General features: G+C 41.2%; 1 protein-coding gene across 2 annotated transcripts in view; it reads left to right on the top strand.

The window, feature by feature from the left end:
- Positions 1-24,114, top strand: part of VAV3 (vav guanine nucleotide exchange factor 3) — a 358,235-nt gene that overhangs the window by 269,273 nt on the left and 64,848 nt on the right. The gene's annotated exons all lie outside the window — the stretch shown is intronic.

The following is a 24,114-nucleotide window of genomic DNA, read 5'->3' as shown; positions in this document are numbered from 1 at the left end:
TCAATTCCAACCTTGAGCCCTTCCCCGCCCCCTACCTTGGTGTTTGAAGAATGTCTGTTCCTGACAGGCGGGTGGCTGAGGCTTACGGCCAGCCTTCCTAGGTGTCCCTGCAGCTTTGAGGTCTTGCTGTCTCCCTAGAGAAGCCACAGAGCAGTAAGTTCCTGGCTCTCTTGTCCCCTTTTCCGCCTGGGGAACCGCCTCCCTCCTCTGTTGGCTTTGTCAAATGTTGACCCTTCCATCTTTCCAGTAATTCAGGTTTTGCAGAGGGCTGGGAGAATCGGTGATGTCCAAAAGCCTTTATTCTCAACCCTGCAGTGCTCACTAAGGCAAGAAAACAAAGACCTTTGCTACCTGATTATACGAGGGAGACGGGGAAGATACCGGGGGAATACACACAGATTCGTATCTCAGGGCATGATCTGGCTACAAAAGCACAAGCGCCTGCGCGGGGAGACGGGAGCCACGGTGCTCTAGGTGCCGTGCTGCCTCTGGGAACAGTGGCCTGTGTCCAGCATCAAGGCTGTCACCTGCCTTGTGTCGGGGGGGTGGTGACCACCCGAGGGGCCCGCACACCCCTTCCCGAGTTGTAGACGCTGCCTTGCTTCAGTCCACTCTGTGTTCTCCGAGGGCTTGTGCTTTGGGGAAATAAGACATGAACTCTCTCCCCCCAGCCCTGCCCTCAGCTCTCCCCCACCCCCGCCACTCAGAGAGTAAGCACTTTCTTAGTTATTCCTGAAGGCCGTTAGCCAGTTGTGTGACTTTGCTAAGTCAGTTCACTTTTCTGGGCTTTATTTCACTCCTGAAAATAGGTGGGTTGGATTTGGTGATTTCCAGTACCTATTCCAGGCTTAGTACCCTAAGATATTCACAGAGGAAGGGTGATGTGCAGGGGTGGAAGGATGAGGAAGGTGGGGGCAAAAATGACTGGCATAAAAGCCCATCACCCTCTGCCGGGCGTGCGGTGCTGCTTGTGCGTAGGGCGACCCCGGGAGCTTTCTCCAGAGCCCTCACCCCCCTTCCTCTTTGAGTCTGCGGTGTGCTGTCTGCTCCTTTCACTTACCACCACCTCCCTTGCACAGGGCATTTAGAGATCATATCCCTGCCTTTGGTTTCCTTATTTACGCATCGCTAGTGTAGGAACAAAGCAGTGAGGGTGAAAGTTTCCATGCATTTTGGGCTCTGTGACTTTTCAGCGGGGAGGAACGTAGCATCGACGGTTCACATCCTCCCTCTGGATCAGGTCAGGACATGGGGGTCCCAGTGGTGACCTGAAAGACATGGGCTCTGCCCCCAGCAGGGAAGGTCATGTGCTGTCAGGGAACATAAGACTGGTTTGGCTCCCACCTTTGATCCTGTGTTATGATTGGAGAAGGACAGATTTGTAGACAGTATGTTTGTGGGTTATGGTTATTGAGGTGTGTGCCCATCTCCCCTGGTAGACCGAGAGCTCCTTTCAGGAATATTTTAGCACTGACATCACTAGAATTACTGGCCCATGGTGATAAGAAAAATCAAATTGAATTTTAGTCAGTTTTAAAATTCTCCTTAGACAATGCACACCTTATCATGTGGCCACGTGTGGAACACTCCCGACCCCTCTACTTTCCTATAACCTGTCCTTCGTGCGCACACACGCACACACACACACCCCACCCACCCACCCAACAGGTATTTAGTGAATGGTTATTCAATTTATTGACTATTGTACTAGTCTCTTAACTGTTCCTCTTGCCTCTAATCTTGACTTCCTTTATTGCCCCTCCATACTATCAGAAAAATGATTTGCCTAAAATTTAGGAGAACATGGCCCCTCCTGATTTACTTTCAGCCTGTCCTCAGAACCAGTCTACGAGATACTAAATATACAAGGCTCCCAAGATATGCTTCGTACTGAATGTAGTCCTACTCCTCTTCTGCAATTTTTTTGCATGCACAGAACTCTTTCTTGCCCCTGCACCTTAGCTCTTGCTTCTGGCCAAAATTACCTTACCCTCTTCTTTGATTAACTCTTACTCATCTTTCTATCCTTTATCCATCTAAGCTCAGTCCAAGAAGCCTGTCTTACAATAGCTCACATCTGGTGTACTTTAGGGCTTCCTCTCCCATGACAGCACTGCTGTCATGTTTTTAAAGTTTTTTGAAATTTTCTGGTTACGTGTCTCCTTTCTAAAATTTTTTGTAAGCTCCTTAATTAACAGCTCGAACTTATCTTCTTCATGCTTACACCCAGAGTCTCAGGAACATGGTTGATGCTCAGGAGAACTATGTTGAACTGAATTGTGTGTTCAGCTTTGTAAGAAGGAACTCTGATTTCTGATATGCAGATTCTCTAACCTCTTTGACAAACTGATGTATGCTGCTTTTTTTTTTTTAATATATACCTAGGAAATTAAGAACATGGTTTGCTATGGAGGCCAGCAATCCTATTTTTATTAAATGCTTACTTTTCAGATTAGTGTATGTAAACAATGAGAAGCGTTTATATTTGAATATCGGTGAGTCTGCACCAGCTTTGTTAATTTTTTTCAGACCACAAGGACAATGGATAAAAGATTCTAAATCCATAGCAATATAGAACACAGACATGTGTATAAGGTGATATTTTGAGAAGTTTTACAAGAATCTTCACGTGAAATCATTTGTCTCTAGTATCAACCACTCGGAGCCAAATTGAAACAATGGGAGTTTCACTTAGGGTCTGTAAGGGCTGCGGTAGAATGTCCCTGGGACGTGATTGACTGGAATTATAGTGGGGGACTGGCCGGTACAGAAAGGCAAGGCAATCACATTTTTCAGCAGAGATGAAATGCTAGCAAACTCTTCATTTTGCAAACTGGCTTTTTTTCTTTTTTTTTCTTTTTAAACTCTGACCACTCTATTGGCAATTATCTTGAATCAAGTTGCATTTAATTTTGTGTCTCACATTCTAACTTTAATTTATTTGGTGAAAGAGGAGTTCATACAGCCTTTTTTTTTTTTCCTCTCACTATGCTTACTTTCAATCCAAATCTGCCTAGGGTTCAAAAAACTGGAGAAAGTTTAAGCTTAACCTTTAGAGGTTTCTGAAGACCCAGAGATATTTTCAAAGCCCCTCCAATGGAATGTTATGTAAATTAGTTTTGTTAAGAGTAATTTTCTTGTACCACAAATACTTGATTTACGACAATGCATTTCTCAAATTTTTTTTTATTATAAAAGTTTCTCTATAACCCCAGTTCATACAAGACTATTCGACAGTCTGAAAGTTCACATATTAAAATTCCACTTGACTATTCACAAATGGAAAGTATATTTTAAAGTCATTGAATAAACTTTGCATTATGTAATTACCACTTCCCCAGAGGCTTCCAGTGAATCCTAACTTACCGGCTGAGCTGCAGTAACACGTCCTGATTGTAAATGCATTCCAGGGTTTAATACAGTGATTACCACAGGTATCTTTAAAACACAAACTCTTTAACATGCTTAAAGTATCATTAGGTTTATAAAGAACACTAATTGTTTTCTGTGAGTGCCTGTTTTGTAAATAAGTTTGTCTTTTTTTAGATTCCACATATAAGTGATATCATATGGTATTTTTCTTTCTCTTTCTGGCTTACTTCACTTAGAATGACGATCTCCAGGTCCATCCATGTTGCTGCAGATGGCATTATCTTATTATTTTTTATGGCTGAGTAGTATTCCATTATATAAATATACCACAGCTTCTTTATCCAGTTACCAGGGGTGGGAAGGGATAAATTGGGAGCTCAAGATTTGCAGATATTAATTAATATATATAAAATAGATAAACAAGTTTATACTGTATATCACAGGGAACTATATTCAATGTCTTGTAGTAACTTATTGTGAAAAAGAATATGAAAATGAATATACGTATGTTCCTATGACTGAAGCATTGTGCTGTACACCAGAAATTGACACAACATTGTAAAATGACTATAATTCAATTAAAAAAAAAAGAGAGAGAGAGAGAGAGAACACTAACTGAAAGACCCAGGGAGGCTTCAGGAAGACAAAGCAGCCTTAGCAGCCTGGAAGCAGACGTGAGGAGACGGCTGTGAACAGTGGGAGTCTCGCTCCATGCCAGGGCACTCCTGTTTTCTAACTCACACCTGCCTCGTTCTCTAAGTGCTCCTAACTGCCAGTGTTTTAAATAGTAGTTGGATAGAGTTAGAAACTTTTAGCTTCATTTCCTTGCCCATTACACATATGACTAACATGTCTTTTTCTACCCATTAGGTACACAGAGAACATGCTACTGTTAGCATTTTTCTCTGAAGAATGATATATTGCAGATTTTCCATGTGGTTAGTAAATGTTCTCACTAAAACCTTGTCATATAACCAGTCAGTCTGGTTGGATTTGGGACATAAGAAACTGAACCAGTGGCCTTGAATAAAATCCATTCAACTCTCTTTTTGCTTTTTACTTCAGGCAGACACTTTTTCCCCTCTATAGAAATTCCTTAAGGAAAAATCCAAATCAAGCAGAATGAAAATTGAGAAGGTATTCTTCAGCGCATGGTTTTTGAGCCTCTGTAATCTTTTTCTTTGGAAAAAAAAAGTTATTTTTAAATATTATTTTAATTGGAGAAAGGGGGCTAGATCCTTTTATATCAGTGATGCTCTGGGCAGATACTTATGTTGACAGTCTCATTTTGCAAAATGGATTCAATGCTGAAAAAAAAAAACATAGCAACTCATTTTATTTAAATGGCACAATCACTGTAAACCACAGCGCCCTGGTTTTAAATTTCAAGTCTATACTGTGTAAGCAGTTGGTCACATTAGGAATTATAATTTCATTTGCTTTCAGAGCTATTGAACTCTTTTGCTTACAGGCACATAATGACTTGAAAATCTAAACAATTATTTTTCATTTAGGAGAGAAAAATACCCCCAACCAGTCTGGGGTGCCAAGTTTACTTTTCTTGGCAGACACAGCTGGAGAAACCGGGGACTGCTGAGCCCCAGAGGACGTTAGGCGTAGACGAGAGCTCCAGTTTCATGATCTTTGTTCTAAGGCCTTAGAGTCTTAAGTCACGACTTGGTTGAAATAGAGAATTTGGCAACACATGGTACGTTCAAAATGGCCCTGTGTTGCTATTATATTTGTAAAAGTGGGATTAGTCAAGAAAAACATTTTAAAACTTCTATTAAAATTGGTTTTTAAATTTATTCTTTAATGATGAACGTTCACACAGCCTTTTATTTATTCAACAGACATTTGTTAAGAGATGACTGGGTACCAAACACCATACTGAGGATAGACAGTTGAGAAGTTCGTGGTCCCCGGCCTTGTGAATTTTATATTCCAGTAGGGAGGAAACAAAATAATGATATACAGTTTACGCTCAGTGCAGTAATTTCTGTAACAGTAATTCAGAAGGTTGTGAAACATGCAGTAGAACAAAGCCGAAGCACCTGTTTGCCCGGGAGGGCTGGGAAGGCATCCCAGAGCTGGCGCCCACGCCCGTGGGGACCGGGATGATGACAGAACTATTAGCAGGGCCCTGCGTGGTGGACGTGCGTGGTTCACTTGGCCGGGAAGGTAGTGTGCCCTTTGGGTGCATGATGGGGAAATGGCAAGTGTGGTGTAGCCTGTGCCCACTTCTCAGAGGTGCCTGGCGAAGAGGGCTGGGTGGAGAGCTCCAGCCAGCGTCCCTCGGGGCCTTGCAGGTCCTGGCGTGGGAAAGTGTCTTCACAGAGGAGGGAGAGCTTTGTCTTTGTACTGCTGTGCACCTGCCTGCCCAGCCCGCCCTGAGCGGGTGCTCGCTGTGACTCACGCACAAGTGGTACTGGCTAGAGGCAGCCACGGTGGCTGGCGATTTGTTGTGGCGGGGTGGGGGCGTGGGTCGTGCCTGTGTTTGTGGTCAGCACAAGGAGTTCTGGACTTTATTTTGCAGGCAACTTGGTGTCATGGGAGGATTTTAACAACAACAAAACTTTAATTAAAAAAATTTTCTAAGAGAGACCAATGTTAACTATAGAAAATTTAGACAAGTAGAAAGTTCTCATAATGTACTAATCTTGGTATAAATACTTTGAACATTGTGATAAATGTCTTTGCAGACTTTTTTTTGTGCTTCTCTATACTTTTTTCTTAAAAAAAATGAAGTCTACTGTGATATTGCTGTTTTGTAACCTGCTTTTTTCCAGCAACATACTTGAACATGATTCTATATCATTAGGCAGTCTTCTGTGACATTATTTTTAAATTTCACTTTGCTATTCAACTATAAGGATGTACCCTAGATTTAATTTAACCAGTTCCCTACTGCTTTTCATTTAGATTGTTTCCAGTTTTTTTATATCATAAACTGTACTGGAGTAAATATTTGAAAAGTAATCCTAATAATATTTTAGAAATGAATTCTTCATAGTTCTTTAAAATGCCATATATTTTTATAATTTCAATAAGAACATTTTTAAAGGTTCCATTTCTTACAGAAAAAAGTTTCATTTGCATACTGCTGCGTAAACTACAGTCATGCTGGCAAGCTCTCACAGTGGGCTTTTTCCCCATCATAGGTCCCTGCCCTGAAACCTGATACGATTGTGCCCCCTTGCCATTTCCACAGCATTTGTAATTTTTCTACCGTAAAACTCATAATGCTTTGTAATAATTGCCTGGATAATTTTCTTTTCCTCTGTTAGATTCCAAGTTTTGTAGGGGAAGGACACACCTACCTTGTTTATTACTCCCATTCTAAGCACAAAGTAAGCATTTGGAAGGTTTTTTTAATTAATAAATTCAGGATAAGTGGATAACTTAGGAAAAAATGAACAAATAGAAACTGAAAGCCAAAGTGCCAACAAATAAATTACCTCCTAAGGTCTCCCTCACTTTGCAGCCAGTGAATGATGTGTTTCATAAAGGGGTAAATGGGTGTAAAGCGAGGGTCGCCGTGTGTTGGAGAGGGAAGCTGTAAAGCCAGGTCACTGTGGCGGCCTGATGTGTATTTCTTTCTGTGAAGAGGTAGATGGCTGTCTGAAAAACTGGCACATGTATTAGTTTCTTTCCTAGTTACTTTGTTTCAAAGCCAAGGGAGCTAAACCTCAATGTGCCTTCCCACTCGCTTGAGATAATTAACACGAAAGAAACAATTATACAACAGCCCAACAAAAAGAAGTCTTCAAGTTTAGCAGGGGGAAGTGGTCTTCTCTGTCAATGCTGTTATTCAAAGAATGATAGCTGCATGAAAGGTCTTCAGGGAAGGGAATCCCCCTTTCTGAGCATTACAGAGTTTTCAACATGCTGTAGCCTGAAATTAGAACAAACTCGGGGAGGTTAAAACATGGCATGGGGAAAGAAATGAGTAAATTACCGATGAATCAGATTCTCTGTGGGAATACTTTTAAGATGCCAAAGAATTTTAATTTCAGATGTAGGAGAGCTTTCCCTTGTACCTAGTGGCATTTTAGAAGCTTTCCTCTATATAGAGATGGGAGGAAAGAAAAGTATAAATGTTTGCTGTTTTAAATGTATTGTTCTGGCCGTTTGTCAATTAAGCTTGTGAAGATGGATGGTAGGTAAGGTCTGGCTTAGCCATCACCTCTTTTCTTTTTATCCCCCTCATTGGAGGCTTCATTACCTAGTCTGTAGATTTAACAGAAAACTGTATGTTTGAGCTCATGTATGAAAAGAAACCTTCAACAGAAAACAAAGAGCAGGTAATCATGTGTCCATAAGACGTAACATAGTAACTGATACATAGTAGCCGCTTAGCATTTCCAAAAAAAGACCAACTGGGAATATGTTTCTGTAGATTCTAACAATATTATGTAAAAATAGAAAACAATTTTGTATTTAGGTACCTATAAGTAGTTATATTTATGTAAAAATATAAGTGCTTTCTCATAAAAGAGAAACTGTGTTGTCAGTACTCCTGTACCTTAAAGAAGAAAGTTCCGAATCCCAGGTGGTTTTCTGTGTGGATATTGTAAAGTTCTAGAATCTGTAGGATGCTTAGAAGGGCAAGTGGTTCTTCTTTTTGAAAGGAGCATCTGTGGCCATTTATTTATTTATACAAGTGAATTTCTTTGATGAATTTACCTAATCCCCACTCGTATTTTCTGTGTGTAGCTTTTCAGTAACAAATCAAACCTTTTATTCTTTAGCTGTATGTTTATAATGTTATGTTCTATATTTACATGTTAGTAACTTTACTGAGGACATTTATTTGAACAGGAGTAGTTTTCCATTAAAAAGACATATTGAAATATTATGCCCGGTAGGAGACGAGGCAAAATGACGTTGAATGAAATGCTCATGTCCTCATATAAATTCTATGTCAAAATAAAAACTAGGACCCAAACTGTAGATTTTCTAGTTCTCCTGTGTGGCTGTGCTAATAGCAGTCAGTTGGCCATTTCTCTTATGTGACTGCACTGATAAAGTGATGGAGTAGTTACATTGCTGGACATACATTTTCAATATTTCCTGTGAAACACCTGTGAGTATCACTGAATAGCAAGTCTGAAAATGCTGTTTTAATTTTCAGCTCTGTTTTCATGCTCACAGTTAATAGGCCTTTCATCATAGGATGCATGCTGTGAATCCCAGAAAACATTTTGTCCCAATCTTTGCATTGAATTGTGTGTTTTCTGCTGCCTCTTAGAGCTGTGTGCCACTTTGGTGACCTCTGGAGCAGTTTCATGGTGAGATCAAAAGTAACATGCTCAAGGTTATAGGAACCACTGGGCTGTCAAAGAGAATGTATGCCCGGAGGCCAGTCCGAGGACAAAATGTTGAGAAGGATTAGGTCCTGGGTAAGACCATTCTTTCTTGGCCGTCCTCCTCTGTGACACTCATTACTACCCGAGGTAGCCTGAAAGGGAAAGTAAAGAGAACATAGGCTATGAAATTTGAAATTCTGCTTAAAAAAAAAAAAGAATCCTTATTTTTCGGCCATGACTTTATAGATGTGAAATTTGCTCAGAAATGTCACCTTTCTACCGTATTGACCTGACCTTTTGTTAGATTGTTTTGTTTCATAAGCTAAAGTCTTACATTAATTATTCAAGAAATAGAAATGATTGTCTTCCTTGGAAAAATGTGTGCTAGGTTACGCTGAGGCTGGCGGGTAGGCCTGTATGCAGGAGGGATGTTCATTCATCTTCCGCTCTCGGGGGACCCTCGCTGAGAGCTCTGCTGGAGGGCTGTCGCGGGCAGACAGCGTGTGTACCGGGGAAACGGGCGCTGCCCCCGGGGCAAGGAGCTTGGCTAATTTCTTTTTAATAGGAACTCCCATTCGTTAACAGTTTAATGCCTTCAACTGTCATTCTTTGCATCTTATTCAGCAAGTTCAGACATAACCAAAAGGTGAAGATTTGAATAAAGTTCCAAATATCAACAGCACTGTTACAGTGCATAGGAAGTTGTTTGCTGATTTCCATTCACTGAAAATACAGGTTGGTTTGTTTGTTTCTGTTTCTTGTAGCATTCATGATAAATACAGGAAAAACTACTTTTAAGGCCATTTAAAACTCTTTAAGTAATTTATTAGATAAAGGCCCTTTAAGTAAAATTTAAAAATACATCTGTGAAGCATTTCAGACATACTGAAAATAATATAATACATGCAGATATGCTTACTAGTAAGAGTAAATAGATCTTAACATTTTGCTATTTGTAAACTCCTGCTCAAAAAGCTCATTAAATTAAACAAAGCTTAGTGTTACTGATTTGTAAGATTTTTTTTTACCAGTATAAAGGGTATAGATTGCTATTTCACTGTTTTAAATTTTCCCCCTGGAAATAAATACCTGACAATGAGCATCTTTTCACATGTGTAAGGTTTATTCAGTTTTTCATATCTGAGGATTAACTTTTCATATTCTCCCCTCCTTTTTTTTTTTTTTTGTGGGGCTGTTTATATTTTTTCTTCTATTTTAGGAGTGTTTTATATATCCAGGATGCTATTCCTTTAGTTATATTAATTGTATGCATCTGCTTTTTCAGTGGTCTCTTTTTCCATTTTAAATTTTAAAGGAAACAAATTTAGTGATCTTTTAGCATGTGCTTTTTGTGTCTTGCATAAGAAATCATCTCCTCTACCTAATATCATAAGGATAGTTTAATTTATTGTCTTCTAAAAGCTGTCACAGGTTTGCTTTTCACACTTCATCTTTCTTTCAGCTGGACACGTAGGTGACTTGTTTCTAGGCTCTTTGGTCCATTGGTCTATTTATTCTTACACTAATACTGCAGACTTTTCATTACTATACTTTTTAGTAATTACATTGAAACTAAAAGTACTTTGTGTGAAGACTGCTTGATATTATTAAATATATATAGTTTCTTATTTTTGCAACATTTTGAGGCATAGAACTATTGGATCTAAGTTACTTAGGTAAACTAGTTTAATGTAAATAATTTTTTACAGAAAAATGGTTACATAGAACCAGTTAAGGGTCAAACATCTATTGACTCACACCATGTGGCAGGTGGTGTGCTAAAGCTCATACACAGTTTCACAAAAACATCAGTAGTAGTGTTAATATACCCATTTTGCAGATGTGGAAATTAAGTGTTTATGGCATTCAACCTTAGACCTGTTTGATACAGAGCCTGCGTTCATGACCATTACACACCCTGCCCCCTCGCATGGGCTCCCCTCCACGATTTTCTCTCTCACACACAGAAGGAGCACTTTGCCTTCAACCCAGGTGACTTCACATTGTAGATAACTCATTCAAACCTGAGCCTCCTCGCTTCACCTGACATTGATTTTTTTCACCTCCAGTGACCTCTGGCTCTGCTGTGTGTCAGCCAGACATCCCCACGGCCGCCCTGGGGGCCTGGTCATCACCCGTGTCTAGAACACTAAATTCAGAATCTCGTTCTCTCACCCCAGTCTTAGAGACTTCCTGCTCGTTGACCCGTCTGCTGTCTTTCTGTTCATCAGTCTCTCCTGTGTTTGCTGCCTTGCCTGATCAGCTTCGTTTCCATGGTCCACCATTTGAACCCTTTTTCTGCCATTTTCTGAATCAACCTGTCTTTACTCATGCAGTTGGAGTGCCAAGTCCTGCTGAAGAAAGTCTTTCAAGCATAAAGATTTGTGCCTCTTTAAATGCGGTGTGAGTTATACACCGTCCCCTATGTCTGGCTGGTGCCTGCATATACTTCAGTTTCAGCTTCATGTCTGCTCCTCCCTGGGGTCTTCTCTGAACTCCCTGATTTGGTGCTTTGCTGACCACTTCCATAGCAACATGCTGATCACTGACACAGCAGTGTCGTTCTTTGTAGGGGTGTATGTTCCCCTCTGTCCCTACAGAATGTTAAGTTCCATAGGGAAAGTCATGTTCATGACTAAATGAGACAGCCAACAGCAAATCAAGGAGTCAACCAACTAGTAGGTGAATATAGTTTAAATATCTGTAGATTCCAAAGTATTATATACATGGGAAAGTACTTACAACTTTTGAAAGCATTTCAAACTTACTTTCTCCTTTTTGTGCAAGATCATTTTATTTGGTCTTGGTGAAATGTGACAAAAACAGAGATATATTCTCTAAGGATCTTTCTATTTAGGGGCAGAAAAAGGAAAAACAATTTGAAAGCCAGTGGAAAACTTGATACAACTGGTATGCTGGAGAAGTAGCTTCTGAGTATATCTGTTTGATGAAATAGTCTGTAAAGAAATCTTAGAGTTTCAAAAGGAGTGTACTGCTTCAGTTGCTCAGGTAGATACTGCACAATTTTTTTTTTAACCTTTGTGTTTACCATGCCTTCTTGGATGTTTAAGTCAACTTGATAACTAAAAAAGCAGAAAGAAATTCATCACCACAGGTTATATTTCCTTAGTAGTAAAATTAAAGTGATTTTAAAAACAAATATCATACATTGTCAAATCCTTGAAGATAATAGGAAAAAGACATATTAATTTGATTTTATCATATTTGTTTGTTTTAGAATTAACTCTCAACTCTCATAAGGTAAAAATTTCTCCTGGAAATTAAATCACTCATCAACAAGTTTTGCCACATACCAAGCACTGTGGATGAGGTTAATAAAACAAAGATGAATGATTTAAAAAGTCTCTACTCTAAAGACAAAAATAATTTGATTTTGTGGTTTTGTAATAGATGCAATTTCTTTTTCTGTCTAGAGGTTAAAAAAAAGTTTACAGAAAAAATAGGGACCCTGCTGTCACAAAGTATACTCTCTAGCTTCAAAGGGCAAAATAGGATATTCTTCCTGTTAAAACCTGGAAAAACAAAATCTGTAACTAGGGTTTTCAAAAGAGTTATGGCTCTGAGGTAGCTGGAAATGAGGGCCTCCACAAATGTTTACTGAATTTATTGAACAGAGTTACTAATTAATGTTGCTCCACAGAGCCAGTGCCCAAGTACAGATTTACATGAAATGTTCTTTTCTGCACAGAATTACGCCTGCTTTTTGTCACGTTTGAGCTTCATCAGACTTTTTTGCTGCAACTTCATTAATATTAGATACTCAGTAACTGTGCATGGAACGAATCACCTTGCACATGCTAGGTTTTAGGAAATTACCTTTCTGGTACTTCAAAAAGAGTCAGCAGCAGCCAGTTCCTCAGGTTCAAGCCAGTATATGTCACACTTTTATAATGGCGTGAACACTGGGATATTGGCAAAGAAAGAGAAGTTTCGTTCATTGTTCCGCAGGAGTTTGTCTTAACTCAGAAGTGAAAAACACATGAAATGCTCAGACTCTGCCCAGGAACCCAGGAGAAGGTCATTCTTAGGATCCGCCATTTTTCACGCTATATAATAGTTCATGAGAAATCAGTGGTTTGGTTTTAGAATTATGTGCCATCTTTGTATATTATGTGTTATGTGCAGGTGTTTTTGTAAACCGTAGTTGCATGTGAACTTTGTGTTCAGTGTCTCTGGTCTTTTGAGAAGTGAGACAGAACTAACACTCTCTTCCAGTATGTCTTTTCTGTGCACAATTCTGGTTTTACCAAGCATGACTGCCTTCCAGATGACGCACAATTTGCGGACACAGTTTCTTATTATTTTAATATTTGCATTTTTCTTTGTAGTCCACAGTTTGTATTTTCATAATTATTACTTTTATGTTTTTATTATACTCTTAGGATATAGGTTTCATTTCACTTTTGCCGTTTTCCAGTTGATTAGAACCAACTGTGGCTAACTATTTAAATAGCTTATTATGCTAAAATTGAACAAGTTGACACCAGAGCATAATTTTGATGTTTAAGGTTGATGAAAGAAGCTCTTTATGGAGGGGAAGGAAAAAAAAAAAAAGATAGGAAGCTGAAAATTTGGGGAAAGAATAAGGTTAACCTTAAGGAAGGTAAGAACACGGGGAAAAAAAAAGACTAGGAAGAGAAGTGATAGCTTTTGAATTGATAGGAGAGGGAGAAAAAAATCAAGATCTTGAAAGCAAAAAAAAAAAAAAGCCCACAAAAATCAAAAACTGTTCCTAAAGTCTATATTCTATATGCACTTGAAATATTTTAAATTGAAAAATTATAGAGGACAAAAGCTTATAGGCTAATACCTCAATTTTTTAGTATTCCCAATCAATTTATAGGAAGGAGACAGAATACATACTCTCAGTATGATAACCTCGGGGTATAGAGATTTTGAAATCGACTCTCTGAACTTCCTATGATAGTTTGAAGGATCTGTTGTTGCTTATAAAACTGTCATTACCACTGGAGCATTTTGAAACTGATTCTTTCCCAGCTTTCTTAGAAAAGGTAGTGATTTATTCATTAAGTATTTAAATCTAAAACAGTCATGTATGACCTTTCCATAATCCTCCCTTGTTTTTCCTAGTCACCCTCACTGGGTGACAGATTGTTGTTGGAAAGAACACCATTTTTGGCTGTTAGCTGGCTCTAAGCTGTGGGATTGAGTTGTTTCTGTGTAAATGAATATGTTTGGCTGAATTATTCTAAGACCCTACTTTGATAGAATCACATCCCATGCTAGGATACAGGGTACCCATTGCTAGAAAAGAATACACAGCTCAGTGTGGTTTCTCTGATCACTCCTTCTCCTCCTTACACATAGTGTGAAGGAGGAATGTTCCTGAGAAGGACACCGTGTTTTCTTTTCATTTTACGTACATAATTATGTAGTGATGTTGGTTGTTGATCTGTAGCCCCAGTGAAAGATGACGTAAACAAAAACAATTGTACCACATGAAAATGAAGATACATAGCCAGCTTCCTCCTAGGAAACCTGGCTGGGACTGAGTAATAGTTACACATCCACTTGATTTCAGGTGGATACATTTATACTCAGCCTGCCCACATCTGAATCCATAAGACTGTAACTAAATAGTTCTCTCTGAACTGAATTACATTTTATTTCAGAAAAAGATTAAAGGGGAAAACAAAATTAAGCTAAGCAACTGGGGAGAGACTAAATCTCCGAATTCCCAGTCAGATACTGTGAGAGCTGTGCGTTCTCAGAGTTTACAAGTGAGCTCATGAAAGTTTATAAAGACTTAGCAGGTGCGAAATTCTTGCAAATTAGTAATTTCGGTGTAGTGCCCTTGTATGCAGAGGAGGTGGCTTTTTTCCTTTTTCCTATTTCAGAAATTTATTATAGAAGAATGTTCATAGGAAGGGTAAAGAGATTGTTCAATTTATGTGCATTTTTGTGTAGGTAGGTTGATGGTTGGTCTCTGACCTAAGAGCTCCCTGGCCTCTTAAAAACAAACAAACAAACAAACAAAAAAACGAAAAAAAAACAGCAGCACATCTAAATGATGGTCCAGAGTCATTTGCTTTCGCTGAAACTGCCGGTCAGGAATACCAACTGCATATGCCCTTCATTTTAACTTACAAATCAGTAAAGTGTGTCTGCACACATCTAAGTCTTCAGGGCGTGCGACTGAATATGCTCCCTGGGACTGAAGCAAGGGATCTCAGGTGGGAGGGAGGTCAAGAGAAAAGACAGGAACAGAGCCCAGAGTGGAAGGAGGCGGCTAGTGGGGGGCTGTTTTAGAAAGCGTATGCTACTTTCTGAGTTAGAACTTCTGTTATTTTTATGCTGATTAAGCAATTGAGTGTATAGGAATAAAAAAATATTCTGCATAAATGATGCGGGTCACCTGATTTAAAGATACGCAGGGTGAAGACACGTTATTAAGAAAGTCATTATTAAGAGCTTTCAAGAAATATATTAGCAGTTTTGCACCTTAAAAACAATTTTATTTCCCGCAAAATTGCAGTTACAGGTAGCACATTGATAGAGGTGAAAGCACAAATAATTCCGTGCAGTTTAAAAGCAAGTCAGAACTGAAGATGAAGTGGTAGTTTATCCCATAAAAGCTGAATATTTTTATTATTAAAAGCTAGATTTGATTATGAAAATAAATGTTTCTCGTACAAACCAGCAGTACGAATATATAGGAACAGAGAGGAGAGGAGGCAGGTGACAAGTGAGTGAATAACCATAGAATTACAAGGTGGGGTTCGTGTTGTAGATTGTCTTGGCTGCGCACCCACTTGCTCGGGGTCTTTAAGCAACTAGGGAAAGGTCGGTGTGATGGGAAACAGTGTGCAAGCGTGAGACTGGAACAAAATGAGATTAGAGAGTTATCAGGGGCCTGAAAACGCATCTTTTTTTTTTTTTTTTTACATTTTTACTTTATAAAATTCTCAGATATTTGAGTGATTACTTATAATTTCAGGATTTTTTTTTTCAAAAAAACACCTTTATTGTGGTATAATTCCTGTTCAGTAGACAACACGTACTTCGGGTGTGCAATTTGATGAATTCTGATAGATGCTTATACACCTGTGAAACCGCCACCGCAGTCAGGATCGCTAGCGTGAGAGTGCATGGTTTTATGGGCTGCGGCGAAAAGGTCAGATCTGATTCTCAGTGCAGTGGGAAGGGTTTTAAACAGGAGAATGCCATATCATTTGCATTTTTTAAAAGGCATTCACAGGGCTTTGTGAAGGGCAGGCAAGCATTGGCAGAGTGGATGAGGAAAGGCCAGTTTGAGTCATAAAGCTGGAATGGGAGGTGGAAATAAAGATAGGAAGAAATGGTTGACTTAGAGAGTGTTTTGGGTGGAAGTCAAAGTGCATGTGTGTATTTGGAAGGGTGGCTACTGGGGGAGAAGGACAGCTACCTTTTTCCTTTCTGCCAAAAGAATTCATTGAGATAAGGAACACAGCCTTCGTCACCAAGGTGGTCACGGTCTACTGTATGGAAATTCTGCGAAGACAGTACATGGAAAGATGCCTGTGGTCTAGAATGCACATTTTATACTCACTGGATAAAGCATTTTGGCGTGAAAAGTGGTACTGAAGCAGCACAAGTGTCAAAGGGAGCATATGTTTCAGGGACTTAAGTCACATTTAGGAGAATGTTAGTAGGTTTCTTAGCAGAAGTCTTAAAACATGAGAGGAGTAAGTTAGATTTTTTTTTACCCCTTAGGTGGGGTGTAAGCTGGGTTTATGCCAGGAAGAAGGGGCAGCATGTTGATAAGAACTTGACTCGTTCAATAAATTTCAAATAATTCAACAAGATGTGTGTGTGTGAAAGGAGTGATGGAATGGACCAGACCGTCAAGACAGCATATGTCAATTTATTTTATTTTTTTATTTTAAAAATTTTAATACGAAATTTAAAAGTTACTTTTCATTGACAGTTATTGCAAAATGTTGGCTGTGTTCCTCATGTTGTACAGTACATCCTGAGCCCATCTTACACCCAGCAGTTGGTAACCTCCCACTCCCTCACCCCTACATTGCCCCCCAGCTCCCCACGGGCAACCACCAGTCGGTTCCTTAGGTCCCAGAGTCTGCCTCTCTCCTGTTGTATTCACTAGTTTGTTGTATTTTTTAGATTCCACATATAAGCGACATCACACAGCACTTGTCCCTCTCTGTCTGACCCACCCCACCCAGCACAATGCCCAGTTTTAAATTTTATCAGTTGCTTTCATGCAGTGCCTCTGGCCATGTTTCTGTCCCTCGACGTCAGGCTCATTCCAGTCTCAGAATCTTCATGTTTATCATTCAACTTGCCTGTTAAATTACCAGCTTCTACCCCCCGCCCCCCACCCCTTACCCCAAGTGATTACTGCCTTCTCAGGTCTTAAACTTGACCCGATCGCCTTCTCCTAAAGAAACAGACTCCCCTCCCAACCCTGCACACTACCTTTTTCTAAACTCTTCTTTGTAGTACTTCCATCTGACATTGTCATGTTTGTCCATTTGTTTTCATGTTTATGTTTGTGTTCTCCACTGAAATATGAGCTTTCTGAGTGAGGCACATGTCACTCTCATTTACAGCTTCAGTCCCAGTGCCCAGACCAGTACCTGGGCATGACGGATAGTCTGTAAATATTCATCCAATAAATGAATGAACTTATCGGACCAGGTTATTGCAGAGTGCCTTAGTCATCTTTCCTTTCTCTTATTCGTTAGATATCCTTTAGGACTGGATTGTCAAAGGTTTATTTTGGTTGCAAGACGGAAGCATGCTCGTTAGTTTTAGGCGTGGGGGTTCCAGCTAGGAGGGTAAGGAAACAGCCCAGGAAGTCTTCTCAATGGTCACTCCAGATCTGAGTCCTTCCCTGAAGGGGGAGAGGACAGCAGGCTTTATAAGGATCTTTCAGGACCTACAGTTTTGGAAGCTGAGTAATCCCAGTCAACTCTTCTTTTCTGAAGTCAGAAACCACGGTTCCCTCCTGACTTACAAGTCTGCCTCCTGCTTTCCTGTTCTGTAGGAGCAAATTGGATTGTCTTGTTTCTCATCCACCAGTGAGGACTGCCCTTTTGGACAATCTCCCTTCAAGCGTCCTGCTCAGCCACTGGTGCCTCACATGTTCAGCCTATTCATTGCAACCTTTGGCTTAACTGCCTTCCCTGATCCACTCAAGTGTGGTCCAAATAGCAGACTGATGAGGGTTAAGTGATGATAACGTTCTGTAGAAAGAACTACATGTGGCCGCTTGTCCACAGATCCACGGACCTGCACACAGATATGTCAGGCACTTAGAGGTCCGTAGATTGTCAAGTGTAATTTTTTTTTTTTTTTTTTTTTAGTTGAGGCGCTTTGAGGCTCTGTCTTTAGAATATTCTAGTGGGAGTTATTGCTTTCCTCCTAGAGCTCAGCTAATCTTGGGGAGCTCTCAATCTCTCCCCACTTGAAGGAGTCTTTCCTCTTCTCAGGATAACACGGCACACCCAGCAGGGATTCAGGTGATCCCAAACACTTACCAGTCGGTATCAGGGGATCTTCTCTCTGCCTGGACCTCATTCTCTGCAGAGAATGACTAGCCTGTGGCCAGAAGGACTGAACTGGGAATTGGTAAATTTAGGAGTTTTTTTACAAGGTAGAAAATGAGGTGGTAAAACTAGGTGACAGTGCGCTTAGTTTGAAATTGTATAATTATCTTCCTTTTCAATCTTTAAAGAAGATACTGAAGAAGCTCAGGCCGAACCCCTCAAACGGCTCCCCTCCCTTTCCTCAAGAGAGGTCGTTTTCCAGGGGTCTGACTAGTGGCCCATTCTTCTAGAGCTTTGATTTTATTTAGGGATTTTACGGAAACCTCATTTTTTTTTTTCAATAAAACATACTTATTCAACAGAACAGAATGTTAAATTTGCATGGATTTTAAAAATAACACATGAAATTTTGTAGTTCTTTTATATTTGGTGGCCTATGAGATCTTTTTAATAAGTGGAAAATTTTCCAAAAGACATGATTACATCTTTCACCCCTGACGTACTAGTACTCCCAGTAAATGGTGCCAAAGAGTGACGAGTCAGCGTTTATAATCTGGAGGAAAGTATCCCTGAAGCTTGTTTTCATATGAGCAGTGACCATGCTGTCTCCTTCATCTGACTCATCGTTTATAAAAGTAATGTAGGATTCTCTGGGTGAAAATTCTCGAAATCATTGATGGGGAGTGTTCCCGTTGTGAACAGTTCGTTCCTTAGACCAGTTTGTTCTCCACCGAATTGTCTGCTTCTCTGGTAACAGATAGTTCCCATTGTAAGCCTCCTTTTGCTCCTCCGTGAGGAGCAGGAAGTGAATGAGCGAGCCCTGCCTAGCTGGGAGAGCCCTGGAAGGTGTGGAGGGCGGGGCCCAGCACCCGGCGTCCCAGGCCACCGACCCTGCCAGCTGCCCAGTCGGCTCAGCCCGGCCGTCAGAACTGGTGGCTGGATCGTAAACTGGTACCAGGAAGGGCTCAGATGTCAACTTAAAGGGGACTTAGTTGGCGAGATGCCAGGCAGCACTTTTCTCACTGCAGTTTTCTCAAAAGCAAGCTTGGAAGTGGTAGATGTCGGTCATGGCGCCTGCTCGTGTGCCCACCAGAATGTGATTCCCAAAACTGTCGAGGACTTGGAAACCACACCTAGGAGACTTGCAGAAAAGACAGAATATATATGTTAGGGTCCTTGAAGACTTACACCAAAACAGTTCCCTGAAATTTTTGTTACTAGGCAGATTTTGAAAAAGGTCCCACGGGGCAACAGCCCACGCCAGCTGCATTGCTGTCTTGGAGTTCACCTACCTGTTCAGCGGACTGTAGGCTCTTTGAGGGCAGGAAGCCTGCCTTGCTCTGTTCTCAGCCACCACGGCCAGCCCTGGCAGGGTGCACGGGACGTTTGAGGAATGAATGAGTATGTTATGCTTGTGATCAGTTTCTCGGGATAAACCAACCACATCCTCCGACATCTTGTGGAACTATTTTTTCAAGTGGCTGTGTTTACATTTGTAATGGGGCCTGAGAGGTGAAAGGCCAGCACAGCGCTGACAGCCCGTTGATCTGGTCCACAGCACTCTCCTCTAAGTTACTGCCCCAGGGAAGCCCGTTGCATTAGGGCCGTGACAGCAGCATGTAAATAGATACTAACCTCTACTGCGGCAGTCACTCTTCTTAGAAGCCACAGCGGTTGATACAGGTACCATAGGATAAGTTCATTGAGGGTTTATGTGAAAATTGTCAGTGGAATAGTTTATATCTGGCAAACTTTCTAAGATGATTCTACCTAGAATGAATTTTTTTAAAAACGCACATTATTAAAAAAAATTTCTTGGCATACTGTCACTCTGAGTGACATTGAATTCAGATCTGAAAGGAAATCTTACTTCAGATCGCCTTTTAAAAAACACTTCTGTATTGTTTTGGAAAACTCTGGTGTTCCACATAATAAAATTGGCTTCGGTTTTATTCAGCCAGAACCCCATGACAATTACTAGAGTATAACCATCATTTTAATATTGCTGATTCTCCGCGTTGTTCATTCTTCATGCATCAGGATGACTTGGGGACCTTGTCTGATTTTAGACTAAGCATAATTGCCACGTGAACAAAAGTTAAAGGGCACACTTGTCCACAACTTAATGTATTAAGGATACAGTTAGCTGTACAGCAAAGCATTTGTTGTAGGGGATAAAACAGGCTGAAATAACTCAACATTTGGCACGAGATCTAATTTTGTCTCAGCCTTTTTAATTATATTCCCTTAGTTAAAGATAATTGATTATATAAAGTTTTGGGAACTTCTGCAGTGCCCCCCCACCCCCGTATGTGTTAGAATTACATATGATTATTTTGCATTTACTGTCTGAAGGTGGTTGCAGTATAACTTTTCAGGTTTCGATGAGCAGCCCTGTAACTTAACTGTACCAGCCTGTCCATTGTAAAAGCAGTTCTGGAGCAGAAAGAAACTAAACAACTATTGGGTCCATATTTACCCAAGAAGAAAAAAGCAGCTTCCTGGGATGAGTTATGAATTTATAACATAATGGAATTTATAAATTTTAATCAGTTTTCAGAGTCACTTTTAGGTGTTTATTTCCGGTTGGTCAGTGTCAATGACAGGAAGTAGAGTTCTGCTTTTTTCGTGTTACCCTGTTTTGTATCTCAGCATCCCTTGAAGTATGGATCACCAAAGGAAAATATGATCTTTTTTTAAAATAAGAAACTAGGGATTTTAAGCCTGGATAAATTCTGAAAGGCTAATCTATACAAAGGAGGTTTGCCTTCTTCAGCATAATTCCAGATGGAAGGAGGCAGGCAGTGGATAGAAGTTACCCAGAGAGAGTTTTGAGTAAGTTTCAGATGAAGCTTGTTCATAAACTATGCAACAAGGACTGAGTTGTCATAGGGACAGGTAAGGAATGTCCTGTCCTGCACATTTTTAAACAGAGGTTAGAACCTGTCAGGGATATCTTGTAAGGGGAGAAGAAAACTTATCCTAAATCAACGCTAAATGGCTATTCGAAATAAGAGCATCTGTAAATCTAACTTCTGCTCCATTCTGGATCTCATTTGTGAGGTGTGCACCCCTGCTGTGGCAGTAGACTGCGTCAGCAGTGATCCTGAGGGCTGAGTGCTGACGTGAATATTAACCCGCTGCCTCTCTCCTTATTTTCAATGCATTTTTATCTATCAGTTAATGTGATTGTGTTCGCCTTCTTAGCAGTGTTACCGTGTCTTTTTTTTTTTTTAAATAAAAGGAAGGACTATAAAGGGGCCTTTTGGAAAGCAACCATTCATGCCACCAGTGCTGTAGAGCTCCTACCACATGCAAGCATCAGAGGCACAGGGCACAGCGTCAGAATTCATCGTGTCGCTGAGCCGTTGCTTCATCCCTCTTGTCCTCTGGTCTCTGTAGCCCTCAGTCTTGAGGACAGATCATCCTGAAATGGGACATGCTGACCAATCAGAAGTAACAGCCAAAGGTGATCCTAACAAATGACCAAAAAATAGAAATTCCATTCTATTATAAACTCACACCTCATTCCACAAAAAGGAGTATGGGCCAAATAAATGTCATATTTTACAAATCATTTTTGACTGAATTCAGATTAGTAGCATTGCTCTTTTGACCATTACCTGGGCTCAACCATAATTCTTGGCAAGGTTCAGAGAGGTTTTGTTTTAGGAATGAGATCAGCAACACACCCTAGGCGAGTGTGCTGCCAGGTCAGCTTCCCAAGTGAAGCTCGTCACCGAGAAGAAAGTCACAGCAGGAAATAGAGAGTCAATGAAAAAAATCAGGAATCAACAAGACTATGAGAACTGAGTCCACCAGTCTGAAGACTGCTTAGTCTAGAGTAAATCCTAAGACTGCCATGTAGGTCTCATTTCTTGACCAAAGGAGATTAACATAGGAACCATTTTTAGTTTTAAATATTATAATTTTACTAGGTCCCGTGTTACGGGCATCCTAGTCTGTCGAAAAAGATAGATAAGGCAGCATTGCTCCGCCCCGACACCTCTCAGCCTTCATGGCCTGGGCCGTTCTGTATTTTAGTCCCTAATCTGTATTTGGGCGTGAAATGTCATCCAGCTTAATTTTTCTTCCTGATGCTCTATGCATTTTTCAGTCACTTCCTCCCGGGAGTGACTAACTCGGGCGTGTCAGCAGCCAGAGAGCTCCTGTTCCTGCCGTTTGTCACGTGGCGCTGCTTCTGCCTGTCCCCGTGGGTCTCGGCTGCAGACCCGAGTGCAGTGAGGCCGGGGCCCTGCTGAGCACTCACCTGGCCCCAGGAGGTGAGGCCGTATCGGCTCTTTCAGGTTCACAAACTCCTCTTTCCTGACTTCAGCCTTTATTTAAGAATTGACGTCAAAACAAAATTATCAAGGGAGCCTGCTGAGCAGAATGCTTTCCTGGCTCTAGAAGTGCTGAGTAAAACCAGGGCTCACTGCCTCGCCGGAGTAGCTGCCGTGCCAGCCGGGCTCACTTCTGAAGTTCCACCGTAGAGCGTGTCCTCGTCCGTATGGTGAACTTCTCAGTCAGTTGCCGTGTGCACGGGAGACTGAGGTTTCGTTTTAAATTAACAGCATCTTAATAGAAAGTGTAAAAGAAGCTCTTTCTCTACTCAAGGCGCCTGCGGCGTGTTAAGTAAGAGAGTGACAACCACTTGAGTGAGAAGAGTGTTGTTTTTGGAGGAGACAGAGTCCACTGTGTGTGGAAGCGCTCCCTGGCAGATGTGGGATCAAAGCCATCGCTCCGGGGTCCCGCGGCACAAGAACTGAAGCCAAGGGGGGATGTAGCAACGCGTAACAGGCCTCGGCGATTCCCGCACTTGAATTGGGGTGAAGGGCCCGAGGCTTTTCAGCCCTTCTGCCTCCTGATTGACCGGGTTGATAAAGTGCTGACTTAAGGCAGCAGCCCTGCTGGGTTGGTGGCCACGCTTGTTTTCCGCCCTCTCGGGGGCTTACTGAGAAAGGGTTTTGAGGACGTTATGCAGCTGTTTGCTGGAGCATCTCCTGTAGATATCGAGGTCCTTTCCAGGTGACTTGGACGTGGAGACCTGAATGACCGCCATTCCTCCTCCCCTATTTAGGGCAGCATTTCCGGCCGGTTGCAGCTTCACCGGGTTCAGTGTAGATTAGAGCGAAAAGTCTTGAAGTGGAACAAGCAAGGGCTTACGTCTGTAAATGTGCAAACACGTACCATGTTCATGAGCGACGTCTCTCGTGGGAGGGAGCACTCTGACCTCCAAGTGAGAAGGCGGCCCTGAGGGTGTCCGTTTGCCAGCAGTACTGATGCGGTCAGTCCCGCGTGCAGGCGGGGCATTGTTCTCAAAGGTGAAACAGGGACCCCGAGCCTTCACTGCGAAATACAGCGGAAAGGCCCGGCTCTGTATTGCCGGCAGGGCTGACGCTGCAGGCTTCCTTCCACACGCTCCCTTTGTTGGGTCTGCTCTGCAAGCCTAGATTTGAGCCTGAAGAATTTCCCCGCACAGATGTCTGAAGTGTTGCGGTGGCACACCATCACCTCTTTGATTTGAATTACAAGGCTAATCTGAAGATATGAGCCTTACACTGGACGGCGGGGTCCCTGCACAGGAAGGGTGAGCCTCCTCAGTGATGAGATCAGCCTATGCCCCAGAGGAAAGTAACAGGCAGACAGGGTAGAGTTGATGAAAAAACTGATTCTTTTCCATTAAACTGTACGTGATGTGTTCTTTTTCATGAAGCAGGCATCAGCTGAAAGAGAAGTATTTTTTCAACTATGGAGAGATTGATGGTGCAGGAGAGGAAGAGTATGTAAGGGATCGGGGATAAATATGTGTCTTACTCCGTTACCACTTCAAAAGAGGAGAAAGTTGAAAAGCGTTCCATTGTAGTTACTTCAGATGTTTACTTAGACTTGGTGCTATT

The sequence above is a fragment of the Camelus dromedarius genome, chromosome 9 (genome assembly GCF_036321535.1).
Source record: "Camelus dromedarius isolate mCamDro1 chromosome 9, mCamDro1.pat, whole genome shotgun sequence".
In the NCBI taxonomy this organism is placed as follows: Eukaryota; Metazoa; Chordata; class Mammalia; order Artiodactyla; family Camelidae; genus Camelus; species Camelus dromedarius.
Note: the sequence above shows the minus strand (reverse complement) of the source record. Positions and strands in the feature narration are given on the sequence as shown.